Source organism: Ostrinia furnacalis, unplaced genomic scaffold (assembly GCF_004193835.3).
Source record: "Ostrinia furnacalis isolate ACB-3 unplaced genomic scaffold, ASM419383v2 OfSCF6522, whole genome shotgun sequence".
NCBI lineage: Eukaryota > Metazoa > Arthropoda > Insecta > Lepidoptera > Crambidae > Ostrinia > Ostrinia furnacalis.
In genome coordinates, this window is record NW_021136761.1 from 494,506 (window position 1) to 508,047 (window position 13,542).

General features: G+C 33.3%; 1 protein-coding gene across 1 annotated transcript in view; it reads left to right on the top strand.

The window, feature by feature from the left end:
- The first annotated feature begins 360 nt into the window (after positions 1 to 360).
- The window catches only part of NGR-A11 (neuropeptide receptor A11), an 81,310-nt gene continuing 68,128 nt past the window's right edge, over positions 361 to 13,542 (top strand). Inside the window, exon 1 of the mRNA XM_028317897.1 lies at positions 361 to 705. The gene's annotated coding sequence lies outside the window, so the exon portion shown is untranslated. The remainder of the gene's footprint in view (positions 706 to 13,542) is intronic.

Genomic DNA, 13,542 nt, shown 5'->3' on the forward strand with positions numbered 1-13,542 from the left:
AGACGATACATGTTTTCTTTCTTTAACTACATATAATTTGAATGTGTTCTTTCTAACTAAATATCTGGACTTTAACTTTGGACCTACGACATTTCGTGTAACGTAGGTATCACGGCTTTGTGCCACTATTATTACATTTTATGAATGAGTGGGCTCAATTTTTAAAGCAGCCGAATCGTTAAACATCATCTTATTTTCGCCATTAGTTCTTATACTGCGCATTTAATTAAAGCATTTAATATCGTACGTCAAACATCTTTGTTTACAAAAACGTTATTATGATGGCGATCGAGCTTGGTTCTGTGCCTGGTATCCACGACGAATTTCCAAAAGAACGCCACGGTACCACAGAGTTTTCAGTCAGTTCGTTATAGGCGAGCGCGGTGAGCGGACGCAGTCTACGGTCTACGCGCAAACTTGTCGGTCCAAGTCGAATGGCTTTGCGTCGTAACTTTAAAAAAATAATACGAACTCTATGCTGTGAATTAAAAAGAATAAACTGATTTCATATTTCGAACTGATTCGAAGTTTAAAAGTGAAGTTTTGTTTCTCTTTTCGAAAAAGTGCGGCTACGGAATAGTGAACTGTTAACTTTTGGAACATTTTTTTCTACATAAATAAAGTAAAAGAAGTAGTTTTTAGTTGCAAGATGTATCAGTTTATAAGTGCTTGGTGACTTTTAACGAGTGCCTGAGTAAAGAAAAGGTTAGTGAAAACTTTATTATTAACGTGGAAAACTATTTGGTGGCTTAGTAAATAAGGAAAAACATTAAATAAAGTAATGTATGAGATAAAAAAACACAGAAGTATGTACACAAATCTAGTGGAATATTTTTATCGTTATAAGTAGGTAGGTACTTATATCACGAATAAAAATCTTCCTTCCGCCAGTATATTAAAACGAAGCAAAATATATCAGTTAAAAATATATAAAGCAAACTTCTCGGTTACAAATTGAATTGACATAGCAAATGCTGACTTAATAAAACAGCACTTAAAGTAAAACTTTAAACTACTGCAAACGCAATTCCGTACTTTCAAGTAGCAGTTTGCTTGAAAAACTTAAGAGAGACTTATTTGCTGTTTTCTTTCAGGTAGCCACTTAGTTTCAATTATTTAATTAGTTAAAATCACAAACAGTTTAATAAATAAGACTTAACTGCTTTATAATGTAGTCAAAGTCACCCTGAAAGTATTTTAATCCGTTAAGTAAATCAAACATACGTTAAAATTTTAACCTTTCTTGTGTTTGTTACTTATTTTTGTTTATTTATACTTTTGGTTTTATCTTATCACTGATAAGAAACATCTTAAAACATGTTTAAAAGTTATGTCAAAAATAAACATTTTTCTTCGTGTAGGTATTTTGTATAATTCAATACTAAAAGGAAATAAGAATTGTTTTTGTATTTTGTGACGAATATTATGAACATTGTGTGACGTTAACGATGTTTTTAGATGAAAATTAATTCCGACACTGTCGAAAATAATATTTCAATGAGAGACACAATTTTTAAAGAACATAGCAGCTGGTATTATGTTTTTACTCATTATTCACTCTTCTTTCTAAGGTATTTATTTCTATCTAAGCAAGCAGTGTTTTATTACCTCCTTAGCAAAGATATATTATATCAAATTGATGCACATAAGGGAAATTTAGGTCAATGTAAATCTTATTTATTTACAAGATAGCTCTAATCTCTAGACTATAACTAGAATAAACTAGGTCTTAATCCACGCCAATAATCCTGTAAGTAAGAACACTTTATAAGCAAACTAGCGACCCGCCCCTGCTTCGCACAGGTACAAAGTATTAAACTGAAAAATCTTCCTCTTGAATCACTCTATCTTTTAAAAAACCGCATCGAAATCCGTTGCGTAGTTATAAAGATCTAAGCATGCATAGGGACAGACTGACAGCTAAGCGACTTTGTTTTATTATGTAGTGATATTAATTTTATACCTTCAGCTTCAGCTTAAAACTAAAAGATGAAACCTGTTTTCCTAAAACTAAAATTCGAAGGTCGAGTATCGAATTTTGTCGACTACTTAAACGATTCGAAGACGAAATTGTTCATGCTAGAGGTACAGGATAGTGCCTGTCTGTTTCGACTTCAATTAATTTAATTTAAGCTCTATTTAGCATCGAACTTGGAGCTTTGGGAAATGGAGTAAATACTCGTAGCTTACTACAAGGTAGATTAGACGGCTGCTTTAGGCAGTCAATCCATCATGCAGCTATATCTTACTCAATCTTTTTCGTGATTTTATGAAAAGGGTCTGTATTGTTAGATTATGTAGGGAACAATACATTGTGTAAAACTGTTTAGCCCAGATTTAATGCTTTTCTGTCCACAATGTAGAATTGTAGATACAATATACATAATTAGGGAATATGATATAGTTCTTGCAATTTACGAAGGCGAGTGAGCTATACTTGTGTGTGTACGTGTACATGCACATAAAGATAGTGTAATGTCTATCATCACTTTTGAAAAACAAACAGTAGCGAGCCACCACACATGTAGAGCTCACTCGCCTTCGTGAATTGCAACAACTAGGTATACTATAAATAAAAAAAACTGCTGTTGAAAAACAGCCTGATTATAGAGACGACCTATTTCTTCTTAAAGAAAAATTAAGTTTTAATTTTACAGCGAACCACATAATTTGTTATCATTAAAATCACACATCCTTCCAGAAAGCACATCCTCGTAGATGTCTCGTAGCAAAAGTGCTACGTGCTACGGGTATATTCGTAGCATCAACATTTTAGCTATTTTACTATTCCCTTTATTATAAGCTCTCAAACTTACACCCACGTTATGTGGAAAGAGATTAGTATAAAGGTACTAATAATTTGTAAAAAAAATTACCTACAACTTACTGAAGACTAGGTAGGAAGGTAGGTGGTACTAAAATAAAAACCTGTCTCTTATCATAAAATTAAAAAACAATCTTGATCATTTTCAATTATTTCAAAGATTTCAATAGTGACTGAGTTTCTTGCGTTGCTTCTTCTTAGCCCATTTATAGTCCCGAAGCAATGGTAGAGTTAATACTGCCTAAAGCCTACTTGCAAAAAATAAATTTTATGTATTTTTTATCACCTACTGATGTTGACTTCTAGACTTTCGCATTATCTTAAATAATAATAAATAGTTTTAATAAAGTAATTAAACCAATCTAGCATCAACTTTTGAGCATGTAAGTAACCCCTAGAAAGAGTCGAGTTCACCGATCAGCCGTCGACTTTTAGGAACAGGGCTCAAAGCCTGAAAATTCAAAGGGTGTAAAATTAAATCAGGTCTCTTGTCCATCCGAAAATCCCTTAAATATATATTTTTGTACAATGAATCTAATATTAATGGGAAAATCAACAGTATTTGAGAATAAAATTCAACTTTGATGCAATCAGAATGGGATGGCCCGACGAATTTGAATAAACGATTTTGTTTTTTCCTGGTAACCCTTAATTCGAAAAGAAGTATTTAAGTTGAACCGAAAACATTTTAATGTTTATGAAAGTCGCGAGGCAATTACTCGTAGTTTTGTTTTATTTAAAAAATACTCAGAATCAATTTATTCTAATAGTGACATAAACTTGATTGCTACCGTTTGTGTTGAAATTATAGGAAAAACACCGAAATTGGAACTCGTTTTCGGCCGTTCGTACAAAGAAACGAGGATATTGTCAGTAACAGTTGTTTTTCACAATTTTTATATTGGTTCCAAGAAAAAGTTTCATTATGAGCCTAGTTTTCTTGCTTGAGTCAGATTAAGGTGATAAATTTTGGCGTCCCTTACATATTTAGACGAATGTTGATTCAAGCCTGCATTATAGTAAAAACAATACGAATAAATCATTCATTTTTTGTCCTATTTGGGAATAGAATCGAGTATCTATCTCCATATCAAAAAAGTTTATTTACACGACAAGTACCAACATTTTTTTAACCACAACGAGGAAGCTCTTGGCCTGCATATCACGTGATAGAAAATTATGATCAGGCCGAAGGTGGAAGCGAGCTTCACCCGGAATCCTCAACCACGGAGGAACTGGTTATATTACTACCTACGACTGCCGGAACACAACAATGTTAACATTGTTGTTATGGAGACAGAATTAGGTAATAATATCTATTATTCAACGATCTTGATAGACAGAATATCATTTCCAAATAAAATGTCATCACTCGGACGCTATCGGTGAAATTAGCAGTAATGTGGACACTTTTACGATCCAGTAATTTATCTTTACTTTATGGGCTGTAAGAAACATGCGATTAGGCTATTAAAGGCGCTATTTAGCACGGCACCACTCGCAATTATATCAGACAGGAAAATTTCCTCGTTTACTTTAATTCTTTTAATCAACTTATAGGTTTTATGCTGTTGGAGGTATTAATATTTAGGTTATTTTGGGATTTTTTGTCAATTTAAAGGGGTTTTGGGAACCGAGAATGTCAAGGAAACGCGGAAGAGGCAATTTTCTTATTTATTGAACTTAGTTTCAGTTAATGTAAAGATATTATTTGTTGTTTTACTATGGCAAGGTTTGACTAATGACCATGCCAAATAAATGCAGCCTCAACAAGAAATTAATTACTATTCTCCAATTTTTATTTCAACTAAAAAATGGCAAAGAAAGTTTTTATATTTAATATTTTCACTCAAGTCCCAATCTAATGAAATCTGCAGAGTAAAAAAAACACAATTACAGCAAAATACCTAAGCCTATTAAATTTATGAAACATAGTAATTATTTTTAATGATCTAGAATAGGCAAAAGAATTTTCAGCACTGAAAATACGAGTAGCATGTGAGCTTGTTAAAATACCTATTTAAGTAGGGTCTTACATTCCTTCCCAAGTACGTTTTTATAATTCTCATTTGCCATAAGTGCTCCTACTAGAGATACAGTCCCGTCTAGAAATACAAAAATACCTACTTTTCGTGGAAAAAAATAAACGGCTGCTCTTTTCAGAATATTCACGTCTTAACATAAACTCTATGAAATTTACAAATAACGGTGCTATTTATTTGGTCAGATAATAGTTCCAGAGACAATTTTACAAGTTTCTATCTTTTACCTTTTTATATTTGTACAGTCGACAGCACATCAGACTACACATTTTTGTTGCAAAATTGCTCTTAATTACAACTACGATGCTACAGTGTTTAACTTGACGTGCTCTAGTCATACCTGTAGACGACGTTTCTTTCAGTAGCTACCCAGAATCGTTATTTGCAGAGTTATGCATAATATTTTGTTTATTAATTGTGTGGATTCAGCTGGGAACAACCATGTTTTACAGAAAATTCTAGATTTTTTTTAAGTAAACTCTATATACGATTGTCTCAAAAGTGGATTTACCACAACAGCCTAGCGGTAGACGGGGATCAAAACTAGTATTGAAGAAAACTTATGCAATAACTAGCTTTCCGCCTGCGTCTTCGCCCGCGTGGAATTTTGTGTCACAGAAAAACTTAATCGCGCGCGTCCCTGTTTCAAAAAACGGGATCAAACTATCCTATGTCCTTTCCTGGGACTCAAACTATCTCTATTCCAAATTTCATCAAAATCGGTTCAGTGGTTTAGGCGTGAAAGCAAGGCAGATAGACAGACAGACAGAGTTACTTTCGCATTTATAATATTAGTGTAGATACATAAAGTGGATTGGAATGCGCATACCGGTCTAGCCTAGGAATCGAACCCAGGACGTCTCTATGCTTACACTAGACGAAAGGCCAAATTAAATATGACTGATAATAATTATAAGAATTGATCAGACTGAGTGCCTATTTTGATTTATTGGCAAGTAATTATGTCTTGTCTGGAATCATGATTGTGATAACAAAAGGCTGGTAATGGCGGAAAAATATGAAAAACAGATCTCGCTCAAGAGCGAATAACATCTAGATAGCTGCAAAGATAATAACGATAATAGTGTGTGCTTGTTTGTCCATACAGGGTGTCCCATAAAATTGTGTCAAATTGAAGCCCAGAGGTAGAGCATCACTAGGGCTACCCCAATCACCGCGACTTTTGATAGTTTTCGAGTTATGATTTTTTTGACAACATTCAGGATTTTTTATGTTTTTAGTGTCATGGATGTAAATATTTCTGAATTAGCTAGGCCTAGTATTCATCTAATCATAATAAAAATCAGGCATGTGCCCTAACTATTCGCGTCACAGTAACCAAAAAAGTACCTAAGTATAGAAATTTAAAACAATCATAACCAAAAACTATAAAAAATCCCGGAACATACATGAGGGTGATTTGGGTAGTAACATCACTAGGATGTTCTACCTCTGGGCTTCGGCTTGACACTACTTTTTGGGATACCCTGTATATGGTTATGCGGGTTACTTATTTGATGATACAATTTTATTATCAAACTTTCTGAATAAGTAACCGGTTTTCTATTAAAGTGCTTTATAAGCGTAGATAAAGTATCTTCTCAATACAAAGGTTTTCTTGATAAGAACATCTTTTTTGTTTTGGCAATTTTTACTACAGAGCAGAAAAGAACATGCCATACTAATAGGTACCTACTTAACTGCTTCTTCCTGAATAGGTACATTTAAAACTTACATGTTGTTTGTCAAGACATTGAATATTCTGTTGTAAATCGTACGGTTTTTAAAAATATTCATTCTAATTGACATATTCATAAAGCCTGAAAATATGTTTTATGGTGTTTTCTATTTTAATGTGATTTCTAGCGACTCTCATTACATTTAGGCTGAATTGCACCATCGTCCATCATGTTAAAAAATTAAGTTAAAACTTTAACATACGTCAAAAATCTATCAAACTCCATACAGAAAACACAAATAAATAAATAAATAAAGTAAGATGGTGCAGTGCAACCCAGCCTAAATTTTTCCAAATTCAAATTCGGTTCAATCCAGTTTGATTCGATTAATCTGCATATCTCCTGTTATGCACCTAACTTCGCAACTATTATCTGGAAATTGAATGTTATTATCTTCACGTTGTCTAGATGCACTGATCTCATGGGTGACACCACTTAAGCACTACACTCGTGACTAATTTGGCTGTAAACAAAAACATAAAAAATGCCGGCTCTGAGCGGAGATACGAGTAATCCCATGATACGATCCCTGATCCCTGATACGTTATCAAATTGGCCGGCTTACGTATATTTGGCGACAACGGTTTGGGCAAACACGCCATTATAACTAGTGCAGTAAAAGGCTGTCTTTTAGGTCCGTATTACAAAACAACACTTGAAAAGTTTCAATCTCAGTTATAGTTTGTGCCCGGTGATTGGCCTAAATATTGAATTATACCAATCAAAACCCCCAATCTTAGTTTGAGAGTTGAGTTTGAATCAAGGTTTGAACTTGGTTCCGTAATACAGACCTTAGTCTTTAGTCTCAAGTTTTATGAGAGTAATACTAGCTGTAATAAAGAACAGTGATGCCCTCAAAATTAATATCAAGATTGGATTTGAGTACGAGCTAACTTTGTACTAAGACTTGAGTTCTGTTTCTTGAATCTTTTTGTCGCAAGTGCATTTGGATTAGCCTGAGTCTTAAGAAGGGACTCAAGTTTTTTCCATCTCTGATTACAATCCTTGCTGGTCTCGTTTCATACTGAATCTTTTTTGAGAACTGTCCGAAATCTAACTCTCAGAAAAAAACGCTACGTGATAATTTATCATCTAGAACTTTGTCTACACGCGTTTAAATTTTCTTGATTTTTATTGAAATGTGTTTTCATGTTCAGGATTTTTTTTGTGGAAATTCCAAATTAAAATGCAAATTTTAACATTTGGCATAAAAATATTATTCGATACGTGTCCTTGCATAGAAATCGGAGACTGAAGGTCATTATTATTTAATAATTTGAACAAAATATATTTATGTTTATAATGGATAATTTGATATTCAGCTAACAGCTGTTTATGTTTAATCGAAAACTGATTGGATTTTGAAGGTGAAAATGTTTGTGAGGGGTTGTACTGTACTTGTAACTGCTGAAGTATTTATTTTCATCTAATTATTTTGTTAACAGTAAATTTATATTTCAATCTTTATGAAAGAAATAACTACATATCGATGCCTCCTAAGTAAATAATCGTAAGCCACAAAATATCAATTTTGATTTTATAAGCATTTTATAATTACTAAAATACGTATTATCGAACCCGCGAACAAAAATTGCAATATCATTTAAAATAAAAGATTTTTCATACGTATTCAATCGTATGTAATCCACGATCGCAACGTATACTATCGTAATGTCCTGTGCGATCGTCTACAGGGGAGAAGCGGTTTGGTTCACTGCTAGCGAGCGCATACTATTAGGTAAGTAGTAATTATAGTTTTCCTTTTGGTGTTGAAAATTGCCTTATATTTTGTTACTAGCTATTCAAAACTATAGTAATTAACACATACGATTCTTTACGTTCCTTTTTTAAGCTAACAAAGTATCGTATGTTTTACATACCATGATAAACGTTGTCAATTAAATTTATTTTTTATCGTATGTAATACATACGATTATTAACGTGGTTTGTTTTCGTACGTTTGATATTGTATGTGCAATATAATATTGTTTACGTTGGTAAATTGAGTATTTATTCCTATTGTAACGTTTAATTACGATTTTTTCGTGTTCGTTGTGAAGTTAAATTATATTTTATGTTTGTGTTTTTTTAATATTTTCAGATTTGCCATTGCCTGAAGGAGCTGATTTAATAGAAATCCAAGCATTTTCTAATTTGATCTCCAGTGATTTACTTAGTGATGAAGGTACTTCGATCCTACTAATATTATAAATGCGAAAGTTAGGATGTCTGGATATCAGGATGTCTGGAAATTTATTTATTTATTTATTTATTTAATTAGGACAACCAACAAGACAGACACAAATTCAAGCAAAGGGGTTTACATACATAATTTTGTCTTAGGACTAGGTGCTAAATATCTTTAATTAGTGACATTTTTATGTATTTTTATAAGTAATCAATAATAGGTAAAAAGCTTTAAAACTAAAAAAAGTAAATCTGAATCACTCTCAGCATTATGNACTCTTTCGTGCAAAAACTACCGAACAGATTTTGATGAAACTTTACAGTATTTTTGTTTATAACCCAGAATAACATAACATATAGGCTATAATATAAGACGATCTGTGACAAACTAAATTTCTTTAATTAGTGACATTTGTATGTATTTTTATAAGTAATCAATAATAGGTAAAAAGCTTTATAACTAAAAAAAGTAAATCTGAATCACTCTCAACATTATGATTAAAAGAATCTACAAGAAGATTGTAATAGAATTGGTGATGCACCGCTGGAATGACACCTCTAGGACAAAGGCTTACCAAGTATTTTTTTTAACTTTGGTTCTAGGTAGCATATGGTTAAAAAGGGGGCAAACATCAGAGTAATCTTGCTGTCGTCGTCTCGTGTTAATTTTAGTAACAACAGTCATATATTGAGACTGATCCAAATGATATTCATAATGGAGTTTATTTGAACACAACATCACCGTTCAAGTTCTTAGTCCAATTTTTACAGCCTAAGATTGACTTAAAATCCAAAAATTTGGTATGATGCAACTCGATTACAGTATATCCCATCTTGTTTAGCCCATCGTACCAATGAAAACCATTCTAAAGGAGTATAAATACATTTATTTTTGGCACATCTTTCAATCAAAGCATGAAACTACAACCATGTACTGTAATCGAGTTGGATCATACCAAATTTTTGGATTTTAAGTCAACCTTAGGCTGTAAAAATTGGACCAAGAACTTGAAAGGTGATGTTGTGCAATGGATGAAAATAAAAGAAGTCAAGGTGCTTTCTTCTGAGCCAAATAAANTATGTATACATACCCAGTTAAACACCATTGGAAGTGATTTTGCTGTGAAATATGAAAGTAATATTGGTAGTTTGTTATTCATACGGTGATTACAGTCATACATGTCATTGCAAGACAGATTGCTGTTTCATAAATTTTTCATATAAATTCGTCGCCCTGTATTTTTATCAAGGGGAAAATTACACACTTTTATAAAGTGTTTTCCAGGAAACCTTTTTCTACCTAAGGTTGAACTTAACTAACGATATTACACGTTTACTTTTTAATAAAATGGGCGTTCTTATCTAACATGCTGTCCTACACTACCTATTATTACATCGTACATGCATTTCAAATGCAATTCCGATGTTTCCAATCGATTTCTCTGCGAATTTATTACTCTCATCTCGTATCGGTCGCATCCGTAATTCGATTCTACTTTAGGGACATGGCAGACATGCTACTAATGTAGGTCGATGTGTCACACTAAGAGAAAAGATGCAGCAATAAAATCAATAGATCAGAGGGCTTAGTGTGAGTTTACAATCATCAAAGTCAAACGTCCTCACTAGTGAGCGCGTTAAAAAAAATGAAAATTTTAGTTCTGGAAAGTTTCCGCTGTACAATCCGTCATACATTTACTGTCATTTTTACGCGCTCACTGGTAACGACGCCCTTTGATGTAAACTCACACTACGCCACCAAAGTTCGGCATCGGACTACCAATTTTAGATTTGAGGATCGCAAGTTTGAGCCCCGCGTCGATTCATCATCATCATCATTTCAGCCATAGGACGTCCACTGCTGAACATAGGCCTCCCCCAATGTTTTTCACAATGGCTGGTTGGTAGCGTCAACTGTCGATACATCGATTTTGACGAGAGAAAATAAAAATTGTGCACGCAGCTGTTCGAAGACAGGCATGACTTTGAGCTTCTTCTGCTTCTACTTTTATTCAAACAATGTTGGTACCTAACTACTATTGTGTTTGAGGATTTGTATTATAATATTTTGGCCATGTGAACATAGCCGGGTACTTGTACTAGGTTTCATTTAGTCTCCTATCTTAGCAATACCAGTTTTGCAGGCGTTTAGTAGTTAAAAGTAGCAAGTCTGATGGTGATTCTGTACGCAAATACCTATTGGTTATTGATTGAGTCGATTTAATCGATTGTAAAGTTACTGATAAAATCGAGTAATCACAACTTTGGTCAGCAGGTATTGTGGAAATGAGACTACCTGTTGATAATAATACTCTGATGGAAATTAGTTTTACCAATTGTGGTACCAAACTTTTTGGTTTACTTAATAACAACGAAATGTGTTTGAGAGATGTGTAGTAAAAAAAATGGAACATTAAAGTACTTAATAGAAAAAATAAACTCATTATCTTTGTGACCAATAATAATTCAATGTTATTTCTACGAGTATATTAATTTACTAGCTCATTATCGTGATTCGGTAATGATCCCTGGTCTCCTAAGGAACTCTAGGTCGATCATAATTCTCCTTCAGGCACCCGTTTAAAGTAAATTCGCCAGTCATCTGATGGCCGATGTGATTGATTGCTAGGATGCACTGGACGTTGAGTAGGGTATCATTATAATTAATTAAGTACAAGGTTTTTTGGGTTCCTTTAAGTACGAGACTCTTGTCCATTGTTCGTCCATCCTTTTTTATATCTCATCTTAGATACTTGAACCTTAATGGTACAGTTAACCTCTTGAACGATAGCTAAATGATTATAATTTATTATGTAGAAATACAGAGACTTACAATATAAGTACGTAAGTTTACAAAAGTATTTTTTTTAAATAGAATAGGTACTTAAATTTACGTGGTATTGAGTTCAATTAAACGAAGTTTCGTACAATGATCTTTTCATCGGTTTTCTCGGTTTTTATGTATAGTCGACAGCGTGTGACTTACTTGACATAATTAAGGTTCTATGTCCCCTAGATGGGGTAGAGGGCGTCCACAACAGTCCTCCATCGCGTTCAGTCTGGAGATTCGCGTTTGATCTCGCTCCAAGTCTTGCCGATTTTCTTCTTCTTGACTGCTAGAGTGCGCCGTCAAGTTTGCTTATGAGACCATAGTTAAATACGTTTTTGTTGCAAATCCGACCCTATTACAACTACATAAGAAACCTCAATGTTTAGCTTTTTGTGCTGTTGTCTGTACCTTTTCTTTCTTGATACTGAGGTCTATAAACTAAGGACTGTAATTTCGTGTTCTTTGATATTGAAATCTATCAAGTCACCTTTCTCCCACAAAGGTATTGTAACAGTAGTTCTATGAAAAAGTAATACTTGCGCTATTTTTTGTAAAAATTAAGGCGATAAACCAATAAGTTGTTAGACCCTCGTTTCATTTATTGAAGTCTTTCCGTAGAATTAATAAAGGGCTTTCAAATCACTCTGTTAAATGGATTAAGGGTCATGGCTATAAAAATATTTCTAAAATAAATTGCGAATTCCTTGCTGAGATTTACAATAGACTCGTTGGAACATTTTTTAGATTGGGAAAGATCTTAAATGTCGTTACTCAAATAAAAAATCTGTCGGTATTTCAAATATTAAGCCTAAGCGATTTTTAGTTGGCCAATAATTGGGTCGGGCTGTTGATCAGTATGGAGATGTATGAAAGTGCGCACATTACACAGATTAGGTAAATATCGGCCGATTCTTCATACACATTAGAATCGGGCCCAACTATCGGTCGACTAAAAATCGGTGGTCTGCGCCTAGGCTAAAATAAAATCATATTAAATAATATACATAAAAAATTGTGGTTTAAAAATGTGTTTTGAAGATAATCAATATTTTATTTACTGTATAATATTTATAAAAGGAATACATAAAACCAAAGTGCCTTTTTTTCTCGTCTTCGCGTTTATATCAGAATATTTAATTACTTCCTGGATTTCCTAATCGTTTTTCATGATAAATCGTGGAAAAGGAAATTATTCGGAACTCCTTTGATATTCGAAATAATAAATTCCAAATTCCGATAAACCTTTTTCTGATTAAATCATTATCAAAAATGTCCAACTCGTCAGGGCACAGAGGAATTCCAAGTACCTATTTGAAAACCTTTTACTTTTTGTTACGACTTTTTTTCATTGGCGATTTTTTATGAATTCGTTTATATTGTTGTCACTTTTTATCGTGTTTTTCAACCGTTCGACAATAAATTAGTGGGAAAAGTCAATCAAATAGGGATAGGGATTGGCAATTTTTTTTAACCAAATATATTTTTTATTACACACTGTTTAACTAACATAAAAACTACTTTCGACATAGCGTAGTTTTGTACTGTGAGGTACATGGCTTTCCTTTTAGGGGTTTGTGATTTATAAGGAAAACATGATCCTTTTGCGACTACTTCCTTGTCTGTCAAGACCCTTTTTCTCTGCAACGCGTAAAGGCTTACTTAATATTCGAAATAACTAAATGCATATGCGTGTTAAGGGTAGCAAGCCCTTGTTTTGTAAGAAACACCCAAAGTGGCCAAAAAGTTAACAACATAACCTCTTCCCAATTGTAACAAAGAAATTTTGCGAACTTTTTGTCACAAACTGTACCTACTCGTATAAATTATACAAAACTAGCTTTTGCCCGCGGCTTCACCCGCGTGATATTTATTTAGTCGCAGATCGTCATAAATTATAGCCTATATTTTATTCTGGGTTAT